At 37.4% G+C, this 13141-nt stretch overlaps 1 protein-coding gene across 6 annotated transcripts in view; it reads left to right on the forward strand.

Moving 5' to 3' along the window:
- The window catches only part of CDH18 (cadherin 18), a 1025306-nt gene that overhangs the window by 93687 nt on the left and 918478 nt on the right, over positions 1–13141 (forward strand). The window contains exon 1 of one of the 6 annotated variants that reach the window (XM_038535421.1): positions 5780–5943. The exons of the other annotated variants lie outside the window; for them this stretch is intronic. The gene's annotated coding sequence lies outside the window, so the exon portion shown is untranslated. Of the gene's footprint in view, positions 1–5779; positions 5944–13141 lie in introns of those variants that run through there. 6 annotated transcript variants of the gene reach the window in all.

Here is a 13141-nt window from a genome sequence, read left to right on the forward strand (position 1 = left end):
GCAAAGTTAGAATTCTGTTACCAGAAGGTAGCTGAGATCAATAGTTGGTACTTCTCATACTATTCCTCTAAGGAGTTCTCCTGAGAAACATGTCATTTAGTTTTACAGAAGCTGCAATCACTGTGACAATTTGCATGACTCCGGGCACATCTAAATTTCCTCTTCCTGGTCAACCTTCAACAGTTCCAAAGGTTATATAAGCCTCTAATACTTTTTATTAAACATATTTCTTCTTGAAATACCCTTTTTTTCCTAACTGAACCTTGACTGATGTATGAGGCAAAAAATAGATATTGTGTGATTATATACACATGGTATTATTATTACATACCTTATAATTATAGACGTTATTATATGTATGTACATTATTATCCCCCTAGACTATGCAGTTGAAAAACTTTTAGGAGTTGTGATGACTACAAATAAACGACACACATACCCTTCAAAATCAATAGGATTCCCATGTATCAGCACTAACCACTTGAAATAATAATACCAAAAAAAAAAAAGCTACCAAAAAATTGTCCATGAATCTATGTTATACAAAGTTGATCCTGTCACTTCTGAGCTTAAAGCCTATCAATGGGTCATTAATCTTGTCATTAACACTGAAACCCTTAACTTGACCTATGATGGCTGGAATAATTTAGCTTCTATCTTCTTCTCTGAGGTCACCTCATTCATTGAGTCTCTAATACCTTCACACCCCCTCCAGACAACAACTCTCTAGGACTTGAAATGTGTTTACCCTGTTCACGACTCTACTATCTTGACCAAAGTCTGGAATATCACAGGAACTCAATCAATATTTGTTGAATCATTGATGAAGCATGCATGGATCCTTACACAATGAAACTAAAATCTAACACAGAAACATGTTATTCTTTTGTATGAAAAATTAAATATTGTAAACCACGCAATATCACTGAATTATTTTATACACTGAATTCAAATATAATCAGAATTTTAATAGATTTTCTTTTGATTTGACCACAAGAGGAATTAATACTCAGGTTCTTCCTAATAGACAAACATAGGAGATATCCACTAGAACAGGGGAAACTAGAAACATATATTTATAACAACACTTTCATTGAAAGGAAAAAAAAATATGATGACTTATTCTGCTTGTTATTCAAATGTATGAGGAAGTTTTGCTGCATAAACTAATGGGAATTTGCTGTAAAAACAAACAAGAGTGTAATAAATGAGAAGAAAGATCCAAGACATACACAAGTGATTGAATTTTTACTGATTGAGTTTTAACCAGTGGTTATTTGGTTGCAAAGAAAATAATTTACAATGTTAAGTGAAAAAGCAGAATTTATTGGAATGACAACAGGGTAACTCTTAGTAGATACCACCTATCTTGCTCTCAATAAATGACAAATATCCTGAATATCCACCAGGGGCCACATCAACGAGTTTCCCTGATTTACTTTCTCTCCTTGAGACATAAAACCATCAGCACTTCTTTTTAGGCATTTTTTATTATTATTTAATTTCTCACTCTGCAGGTCAACTTCTTCATGTGGAAAATGGTTTCTTCAGTTTTATAGTTTTGACCTGGTTTTCCTTTGGTGGCCAATATTAAATAAGTTAACGACAGTCTTTGAGAGCTGATTCCAAAGTTCTAAGAATGAGAACTGATTGACATCAGCCAAGTGCAGGGTCCCATGTGTTCTTCTCTCTCAGCGAGCAAAAGACAACTAAATCTCTAAGAATTAAGTAGTCAAGAGAGAGTGTCTGCTTAGAAGTAATTGGAATTCTTAGTGGACTAAAATCTACATAATGAGCAAAAATTATTAATGATCAGAACTGAAAGAATTACTTAAATGCACTTAGAAATAAAAGATTAGCTTCTGGTGCAATGCTTCAAAGGTCAATAAATTTCAGTTGGCTTAAAGAAGTAAATGTAGAATCATAAGAAGGCCAGGAGAAAATATAATTATTTTGATCTCGTTTTAGAATGAAGTCCTTTCTAAACACTAAAATAAGATGCCAAACATATCTGGCTACATAAACATTGTCTTCTCTATTTCACAAAACAAGAGAGTTGACAACGAAAGCACAATGATGCTTTCATGAACTTGGAAAAAAAAGATTCACAAATTATGTAGCAAGCAAAAAAGATGGTATTCTTACTATTAAGCGGCACTGACAAATCAATAAGGCAACATTTAGGTGGATAGGAGAAAAATAAATAATACAGGAAAAGGCACTAAAGAACTTAGATGACTCGTATTTTTATAAACAGTATCTCTTCTGACTCTTCATCTAAAACAAGTTTATCCAGGGATCTCTGGGTGGCGCAGTGGTTTGGCGCCTGCCTTTGGCCCAGGGCACGGTCCTGGAGACCCGGGATCGAATCCCACGTCGGGCTCCCGGTGCATGGAGCCTGCTTCTCCCTCTGCCTGTGTCTCTGCCTCTCTCTCTGTGTGACTATCATAAATAAATAAAAATTAAAAAAAAATAAAACAAGTTTATACAATATTGAGATGCTATTCTTAAAATTATTAAGCACAAACACAAACTACTGCAGCAACAATGAAACCTGGTTTTGGGAAAATTATAGAAACCAAGAAATATAGTATTGTTGAAACTAATAATTGATATATTTTAGGAGACATTTCTAGATTATTCAGAAAGACATTATTCAAAAAGCCATAGAAACGATTATGGACTGCTGAAACGATGTTAATGGGATAAATTTACTCTGAGGACATGATAAACATAAGTGAAATAAACAAAGTGATGAGTACAAGAAAAATTATTTTTTTAAAGATTGTATTTATTTATTCACGAGAGACACAGAGAGAGAGGCAGACACAGGAGGAGGGAGAAACAGGCTCCATGCAGGGAGCCCGATGGGGGACTTGATCCCGGGACTCTAGGATCCCGCCCTGGGTGGAGGCAGGTGCTAAACTGCTGAGCCACCCAGGCTGCCCAAGAAAAGTTCTTTATCAACATTATTTAAAATAATAACAGAGAAAAAAATGTGAAAATGAGTTTAATGAGGCACATCCATACAATGGAATGAGATTTTTTAAAAAAATATCTGAAGATAAGTATTTAATCAGTTTCAAAAGCTGAGAATACCTAAATAAGTACACAAGTTTTAACATAAAATATTAAGTATTATCATAATGTTATAAATTATATAGAGTCAAACATAAATTTGGAAAGACATACTTTAAATGGTGACATTTTGAGTTACTGAACATGAATGAATTTTATTTTCTGTGATTTGTTTCTTTGTTTTTCAATAAATATCTTCAATGTAATTGTATTGAGAAATATTTCAAAAAATTAAGAATATGAGGATCCTAAAAAAGGAGTGGAGGATCCTGTGGTATTAAGCAGTCATACGTTTGATTGTCATTTTTCCAACTCACCATAAACATAACATTGAATTACCTAAGGCTTCAATGTGCTTTTTTTTTTTTTTACTATAAAATTATAATACTTATGCCTACTCCTAATTGTATGGATTCTTCTGTGGATTAAATGAGATAATATACTTATTACAATGCCTATAACACAACCAATGTTTAACACACAATAGTACAATTCAAAAGATGGTGCAAATAATAAAAAGTAAAGAGTAGGTTTTAAAAACTTGCTCCCGTATAATACATATACCTTTGCATATCAAGAAAATCCCTTATTATCTAGAAAAATAGGACTGAACATTGATAGGCTTTAATAACAATGCGATAACTCAGGCATCATACTGAAGTGAAGCATGGTACAATGGCTGAATTCCAGGGATGACTTCTCTAAGGGCATATCCCCCGCTTCTCTTTGTTCCTGGTGATTTTTGGTTTGTCCAACTGACAAACATAATTGTTTGCACATGGTATCGACTATCATATCACTTATCTCCCTCATTTTTCATTAATATACTTTTTTTCAGAGCACTTTTAGGTTCACAGGAGAACAGTATGGAAGGTACGCAGGATTCCCAAAGGCTTCCTGTCCCCACATATGGATAACCTTTCTCACTGTGGACATCTCACACTGGACCGGTATACTTGTCACAATCAATGAACATTGGCACATCATTATACCTAAAGTCCGCAGTTTACATCAATCTTATTTATTTATTTATTTATTTATTTATTTATTTATTTATCAGGAAACTTTTGAAACAATTCAAAAGCAATATATCATTGGACAAAATAGGGACTGTCCATGGAATAGAAATAATTTTAAAATTACGCCTATCCATTAATCATCCACTATTAGGAAACTTTATAAAATTAGACTTTAAAAAAGGCACTCCTTAAAATTTAACATTTGAGATTGTTGCATTGATCATTGTCATTATCACATAGTATTGTGATAAAACTTACCAGGTTTTCTTTTTTTAAGTTTAAATTTTCTGTAAACTAGAATACATTAGAAAACGATTGAATATTAAAGATGAGTTATTCTCCTTATAGTCACTGTGCCTAGAATAGTATCTAATATATAGACTCTATATAACTAATATATAGACACCAGTTAATTCAAAGACTTCTCATTGTGCCTAGCACAATTCTAGGAACCCAAGAAAGTGTAGAAATGAACAGAAAAAGAACCCCTTCCCTGTTTTCAATGAAGTTATTATTAAAAGTAAATGTTGAAAAAAAAGTGAATGTTGATAAGTGTAATGTAATATGTAAAAAAAGTGATAACTGCTGAGGACAAAAATAAAGTGGGGCAACTGGTTGGGAGTCGTGGGAGAGAGATGGAATTCTTCACAGTTTGGGCAAGAGGCCTCACTGTGAAGGTGAGGTTTCAGTGAAGACTTGAAGGAGGTAAGGGATTAAATTTTGGAAATACCTTGAGGAAGAGAGACCAAGTTAGAAAAAAGAGTTAGTAGTATTGACCTGAGATAGGAGATTAGAGTTAGCAAGTATGAAAGGAAATTAGATCTGAGAGGTCATAAAGCTAACAATACTTTGTGACAGTTCTTTTTTTAAAGATTTTATTTATTTATCATGAGCGACACAGAGAGAGGCAGAGACACAGGCAGAGGGAGAAGCAGGACTCGATCCCAGGACCGGGGTCACGCCCTGAGCTGAACCATTGAGCCACCCAGGGGCCCCTCTTTGTGACAGTTTTAAGAACACTTTGCTTTTACTCTGGGTCGGATGAGAAACCAGTGAAGGTTGTGACTCGATCTGCATATATTAAAAATATTTCCATGATCTTCTGTAAATACCCTTGAAACGTGGCCTGGCTGGGAACAGAGAGGCCAGGTAAGCTCCGCTACCATGATTCAAGTTAGGTGTGATTGTGGCTTGGCCCCGTGTGCTATGAGGCCGGGGAAAAGAGGTGAAGAGGGATTGGATCCAACCGAGAGAAGTATTTATGAAGTGAGTTTACAGGAAGAGATCAATGATGTCAAAGATACACAAGCTCTGAGAACTGGCTTTGCCTTTCTCAGTAGAGACACCAATGACTTCACCGAAAATAGCGTCAGTGGCGTGGAAGAGGAGACTGCCCACTTAGGGTGCATTTAAGACAGATGGGGAAAAGCAGAGTTGCAAAGATACAAAGAACTCTGGCAATAATTTTAGCTGGATTCGGGAAACTAGGAGCAGTAAGGGAGCTGGAAGGAGGAGGTGGGCCGAGAGAGATTATATTTTTAGGATAGAAAGCAGCGTGACAGGAATAATGTAGTAGGGACGGGACATTTATGGCGTTGGAGACCACAGAATTGTCAGGGTGGCGTCCTTGAGTAGGAAAGGGACCAGCCCTTGCTTGAAGTTTTGTTGTGCACAGTGCGTGGAGGTGCTGAGTTCGGGGAGTGAGGGAGGGTGATGATGGAGCTCATGATCATCAGCACTTCTACTCCAGCAAAGGGCTGAGTCCACCAAAAGAAGAGCCTTTTTCTTTGGCCAAGAATGTTAGATGGAAATGAAGACCATGGTGAGAGGGCCTGGGGACCGATAGGTAAGTAGAGGGCTTGGCCTTTGACGTGCTGCCAGGAGGGAAGGCAGGGCATGGAGGTGTAGACGTTACCAGACACTTAGAGATGGGGCAGGTGACTGGACTTCATCCCCAGGGCATCAGCTAAACGTGACTCGGAGGGAAGACACGGGTGTTTGAAGCCTGCGGGGAAGCTACAGAAGAGTCATTTGCGAGAGTGGGAGAGAAGGGAATCGAGGAATAAATCTCCTTGATGTTTGAAGAATTTGGAAGGAAAATGTGAGAGGAGGTCAGGCAGGGTGGTTACGTGATTTTTCTCCAGTGATGTCAGTGCTCAGATTCACGGCTGGATTAGTACAGCGTGCCTTGACTAGAGTTAGGGTGGGGGCAGCTCTGTGACAAACTTGAAAGACGGTGGTGTGCTTGAGAGTATATGCAAGGGAGACTTAGAACAACTGAGCATGGGATTCAGCTCGGTTCTGATGTAAGAGAAAAATGCAAAGTTGATGAGGGAAAGTGAAAATAGTGAAGGACTGAAGGCGGCATGAGGGCTGATCGAAGCAGTGGGCACCAGGGGGAAGTCGGGGAGTCACGCTTACAGAGTGTGATGCATGGCATTGAGATGCTGGTGGAGGTGTTACGACAGGTCATGCCAAGGCTCAGGTCATGCTGGAACTGAATGGCCCGGGAGGGGGCAAGGCAAGTCCACAGGAGCTGGAGAAACTGAACAGCCAAAGTCTGGTTGGGATTTCTACTCACCCAGGGGACTCATCAGAAATTCCGACAGTCCCGGGTGATGGTGAAGTGGGAGGTAAAGGTGTCAACTGGGGGGGATACGGGGTGTCAGTAGACGATGCATTGAGGCATTGCTCATCCTGAAGGCTACTGTCTCATGACCCAGGGTCAAATTGCCCATGCAAGTGGGGGAACCGATGAGGAGAAGCAATGAGGACCAAGTGGGGGGGGTACATGCCCCACCCTCCCTGCCCGCTCAGCCATGAGGAAACAAGCAAACATAAGAACCCAAATCCTCTAACACTCAGGAGCCCTGCATGGGGGGAAGTAGGTCCTCAAGGGAGGCCCAAGCATCCATGAGAGCAACATCGTAGAGGGTTCATTCAGTGGAAAGGTTGAAGGAAGAGGGATTCTGTGGATGGACTTGACTTCTCTAAGGGTCTACCTAACCGGAGCAAGCTCTGGGGAATTGGGATGGGAGGAGGCGATTATCAGGGTCTTCTAATTTTTGCTTCCATGAAATGCTTTATTTTTGAAACCATCCTGTTAGCTTTAGGGTGTATTTTTTTTTTTTGATAATGTCTTTTAAATGTCAATATGCACCAAAATGAGTAGAGTGAGTTTTCTCAGGAGACTGGCAATGCCTGTGATCTGTGATCATGTGATTATTCACAATGAACAGTTCGGGCCCGGTATCGAGCAAGGTCCTGCGAGTCCCTCTGATCACTCTACTTTCCTTTTCCCACCGCTTCCTTTCCATTTCATGGTGAAAATCATTATTGTGTGCTTCCTGCTGCCAGGCTGTTGTCACGTAGGCCGTCCCACACTGTGTTGCAAAGATGGAAAATGGTGATGCTGAGCTGACTTTTGCAGAGGAATAGTTACTGTTGGTGAATAACAATATCTTTTTTGGATTTATTTCTAGCATTTGCAAATTCTTTGGTATTTCAGTGCAAGTTTTACTACATGTTGATTAGCATATTTTAGATGTACCCCCCTTTGACTTTATCATCCTGACACGTATCTTTTTCACCAGTATTTTTTTTTTTTTTTTTTTTTTTTTTTTGCTATGAGCCCCACACAACCCGACCATGTAACAACTGTTTTACTGTACAGGGATAGTAAATTCAGTAGCTTCCCAATTGTGTCCTTCAGCTACATTCGACACGTTCCATCAGTTTTTAAAGAACCATTATCTCATGAAATCTTAATGTGATAAAGTTGTTTTATTTTCTAAGATTTGTATTTATTTACTTATTCATGAGAGACACAGAGAGAGGCAGAGACACAGGCAGAGGGAGAAGCAGGCTCCATGCAGGGAGCCTGATGCAGGACTCGATTCCAGGACCTGGGATCACACCCTGAGCCGAAGGCAGATGCTCAACCACTGAGCCACCCAGGCGTCGTGACAAAGGTTTTAAAGTATATCCATGAAGGTTGTTAAAATGTTTTACTGGAGAGAAAATTGACCCATTGCTACTGGGGAGATGAGGAACAAGCTTTTTTAGAGAAAATAGAGAGACCATGAAAATATGTCGATGTGTATCATATGGAAATGATGCTGAAAGAGTAGAAGATAACAGAACACGTGATGGAGGTGCCAACAGATGCCCAGTAACTGGCATCTTTATTTCTTTCTCTTTCTATGTATTTGTTCCTAAAATTGAAATATAGCTCACCTACAACGTTATATAAATTTAAGCCATATAACCTGTTGATTTGATTCACTTATATATTGTAACACCATGGCCATTGTAGGGATAATTAGCATCTCCACCATGTTATATAATTCTCCTTTCTTTTTTTTTTTTCGTAGTTGGAATAATTAAATTGTAGTCCCTTCACAACTTTATTGTAATAACACTACTGCCATCTGTCTTCTATGCTCTACCAAGCATTGGATCCCTACGGCTTATTTACTATTCATTATAATTTTGTACCTTTTTTTTTTTTTTAGGATTTTATTTCTTTATTCATGAGAGATACAGAGAGAGAGAGAGAGAGAGAGAGAGAGAGGCGGAGACACAGGCAGAGGGAGAAGCAGGCTCCATGCAAGGAGACTCGATCCCGGGTCTCCAGGATCACGCCCTGGGCCAAAGGCAGGCACTAAACCACTGAGCCACCTGGGCTGCCCGATTTTGTACCTTTAATCTGTTTTATCCCCCAATTCCTATCCCCTGATGGTCACCAATTTACTCTCTGTTCTTATGCGTTGGGTTTTTTCCGATTCCACATATAAATGGTATCATACAAGGAATACTTGCCTTTCTTTTTCTGAGCTATCCCACTAGCGTAATGTGCTCCGGGTCCATGCAAGTTGTCACAAATGGCAGGATGTTCTTCTCTCTCATGATCAAATAATTTTCCATTTACCTATATATCTCTATTTATCTATCTCACATCTTCTTTATCCACTCATCTGCTGATGGGCACTTAGGTGGTTTCCTTACCTCGGCTGTTGTGAATAATGCCGCAGAAAACATAGGGTCATATATATCTCTTTTACATCCTTTTTTTGTTTCCTTTGGGTTTACATGTAGAAGTGGAATTTCTAGATTATACGGTAGATCTGTTTTTAACTTTTTGAGAAAATTCCAAATGGTTTTCCATGGTAGTTGAACCAATTTACCTTCCACCAACTGTGTACAAGGTTTCCTTTTCCCCAGATCCTCACTGATACTTGATATCTCTTTTCTTCGTGATCATAATCTTCCCAACAGATTTGAGGTATTATTTTATTGTGGTTTTGATTTACATTTTCCTGATAATTAGTAATATTGAGCATCTTTTCGCTAACCTGTTGGCCATTTGGATGTCTTCTTTGGAAAAAAAATATCTACTTGGTTCCTTTGTCCATGTTTCAATCAGACTATCATTTTTTTTTTCTTGTGTTCATTGAGCTGTCTGAGGTCTTTAAATATTTTGGATCTTGATACTTTATCCCATACGTGGTCTGCAAAAATTTTCTCACATTCTGTAGCTCGTCTTTTTATTTTAATTGTTTCTTTGGCTATGCAGAAGCTTTTTAAGTTTAATGTATTTGCATCTCTACATGTCAATAAGAGCAATGTACTTTGATCTTTTTTTTGCAACAAAGAATGACTTCTAAACTTTAAGAGGGGATATTATTACCAAAGGATGGAGAATTAAATAAGAAAGAGTAATACTAGAACGTTGAGCCATCACCCCCATGTCATGGCAAACTTGTATTGTTCTCTATTTTTAGTAAATGATACTAACTTTGGAGAGTTACTGAGCCAGAAATTATTCTTCATTCTTTCTTTTCCCCTGTCACTTCCATTCATCTTAGCACCTTATTACATAATCATTCATTTATTTATGCATTCATTCAGTAAGTAAATATGTTAGCTGGTATTCTTCATATATAATGGCGAAAAGACCTTATATGCCACTGCATGTCAATTTTTATCCCCTAAATATTTCTAAAGAGTTTCTACTTCTTTCTATCCTGATGGCATAGCCAAGCCACTGATTTTTCTCACCTGAACAACTGCCATAATCTCTTGGCAACTGATTTTCCTACAGCAACTCTTCCCACTATCCATTTTATGGCCAAATCCTAAAAGTTTAATTCCTAAATCCTTAATTTAGATTCTCAGAACTTCTAAAATCTAGATGGAGGGATCACATGTGAATATGAAGAGGAGTCTTCTCAAATTTGTATGGAAAAGGTATTTTTCATATATAGACCTAATTTTTATGATTACCATTTTAGTTTTTAAGTAGAAACAGGGGCACACACCAGGTTGGCTTAGTTGGTTAAACATCTGCCTTTAGCTCAGGTCATGATTCTGGAGTCCCAGGATTGAACCCCGCCTCGAGCTCCCTGATGGGCGGGGAATCTGCTTCTCCCTCTGCTTTCTATCTCAAATACATAAATAGAATTCAAAAAAAAAAAAAAAAGTAGAGGCAACCAGTTTTGCCATCTTCAACCTTTAAGAATCATAGTAGATGATAAAGACTGATATGTTGGAGAAAAGAATGACTCTGGGAGTGGAGATAGGCAATGTTGGGAACCACCACTACGTTATGCACAATAGCCAGTGATTTATATAGTCACTGAAACAAATAAGCTTTCGTGAGACGAATTTCATTTGTATGTATTTTGATGAAAACATCCATTTTTAAAAATATTTTTGCGTCCTGGGGCACCTGTGTGGCTCAGTCAGTTAAGCGTCCAACTCTTGGTTTCAGCTTAAGACATGATCTCATGGTCATGAGGCTCCACACTGGGCTCTGTAGTCAACATAGAGTCTGCTTGGGATTCACTCTTTCCCTCTGCCTCTGCCTCTCCCCCCACTTGCACGCTCACTCTCTCTCCCTCCCTTTCTCTCAAAATAAATAAATCTTGGGACACCTGGATGGCTCAGCAGTTCAGAATCTGCCTTCATCTTAGGGTGTGACCCCGGGGTCCTGGGATCCAGTCTTGCATCAGGCTCCCTGCTTGTGTCTCTGCTTCTCTCTAGAATAATAAATAAAATCTTTAAAAATAAATAAATAAATTTGTAAAAATATATTTTGAGTCCATATAATATTGCCAGGCTATCTTCTCACATTATCCATTTCATGCTCTCTCTCTCTCTCTCTCTCTCTCTCTCTCTTTCTCTTTGTCTCTTTTTCACCAAAGCAAAATTACCTTTATTCATCGACCGTGATTTCAGAACATTTATTAAAATATTTACTGATCATTTTATGAGCGTTAGGAAATTAGTATATATTCCTCTTCCCAATTTACCATTAAGATTTTAGATTTGCTACAATAATAAGCCTGGTTTTGTTATCTGTGAGGACAGGCATGATAAAAGAGCAGAGCAAAGATGTGCGTTTCCCTAAAAAACTAAAACTCCATGTCCCACATAATGGAAATAATTCTATTAAGATGAGAGTCACTGATGATGCATTGCTCCTTGTAGTGAAAAGACAACTTGTAACAAACAGATTGCCCATGCATAGCTAGGACAAAAAATAAAAAAAATAAAATAAATAAAATAAAATTGTGGCTGTTACTCTTTCTCCACCAAGAATTTAATACAAAGATAATTTCAGCAATTGGAGGAACAATGAAATTCTGAAATGCACTGTAGTTATTAATCCTTACTCTGTATGTATTTATTTAAAACTATGTAAAATTATTTGTTGGCTGTAAACATGATCTGAAATGTAATTGTATGATATCCAATACATAATTTATACAGCAGCAGAGAACTCAGATTCAAATAGGCCTGCAAGTCTGCAAGATTTTATTGATTTTCTGATAAAGAACTTCCCAATTTCATATAACAAAATCATGCACTGCACATTTTATTCCCGTATTGTAAGTCATAGCCTAAAAAAGTAGTTTACCTTTAGTAATTACCTGAAAATGATGTCCCTATCCTTGACATTCATTAGTCACTGGAAATGAAAATGGCAGGGTAACCGATATGCCTAATTTAGAGGATTTTTAAATGTTTATAGATTTCTAAGCATGATTAGAGATTGGGAAAGCTGCCTCCCCTTCAGGATGATCAATAAAGACACATATTAGAAACCAGAAAATCGTACTTCTCAAGGACAGTGGTTTAATACTCTGCAAATGTGACCGAAACCACTGCTCTCTTACATCTTTATTAGCAGGTATAGAACCACAATTACAGATTTAAAATTAGAAGTGTATAATAAAATCATAAATCTACTGATCTGCGTAGTCACCTTAGTTAACAACTGATATTTTAAATCATTCTTTCAAGCTTCAATTCCTTTAATACATTATATGGTGCATTGTATTATATATATTTTTTTTTCTTTTTTTTTTTTTTTTAGAGATGTATTTATTTTAGAGAGAGTGGGAGTGCAGGGGGGGAAGGGCAGATGGAGGCGAGAATCCAAAGCAGACTCCGTGCTGAATACAGAGCCTGATGCAGGACTCCATCCCGTGACCCTGAGGTTAGGACATGAGCCAAAACCAAGACTCGGACGTCCAAGCAATTGTGCCACCCCTGCATTTCATCGTATTGTAGGAATAGTAAAGACGGTATTTAAAATTATGTTAATTTAAAATCCAAATTAAAATATGATTCAAGATATTCAAAAGCTTATAATAGTTCTTCTGAGAAAAAGAGTTATGATCAGAATATCAGCATATGTTTATTCAGATTGCATAAACATAACATTATCCATAATGTGGCATGTTGCTTAGAAGGACAATATTAACATTTTATTAAAATAAATTTAAAGAAAAGAGCCTTTCACAGCATCTCATTTAAGCATATGTCTATAAAGCTATTTCCAAAAGTCAGACTAACCAGAAATATGACTTATTTATTGCTTTATACTTATTTAACCCGGGTATGAACATCAAATTTTAAAAATGTAACTTGGAAAAGTCATTTGCTTTTTAAAATCGCACTTAAAAATAATTAATTAATAAATAGATAGATAAATAAATAAAAATAAATAAATAATAAATATAAAATCACACTTAAAT

This window comes from Canis lupus, chromosome 4 (genome assembly GCF_011100685.1).
Source record: "Canis lupus familiaris isolate Mischka breed German Shepherd chromosome 4, alternate assembly UU_Cfam_GSD_1.0, whole genome shotgun sequence".
Taxonomy (NCBI): domain Eukaryota; kingdom Metazoa; phylum Chordata; class Mammalia; order Carnivora; family Canidae; genus Canis; species Canis lupus.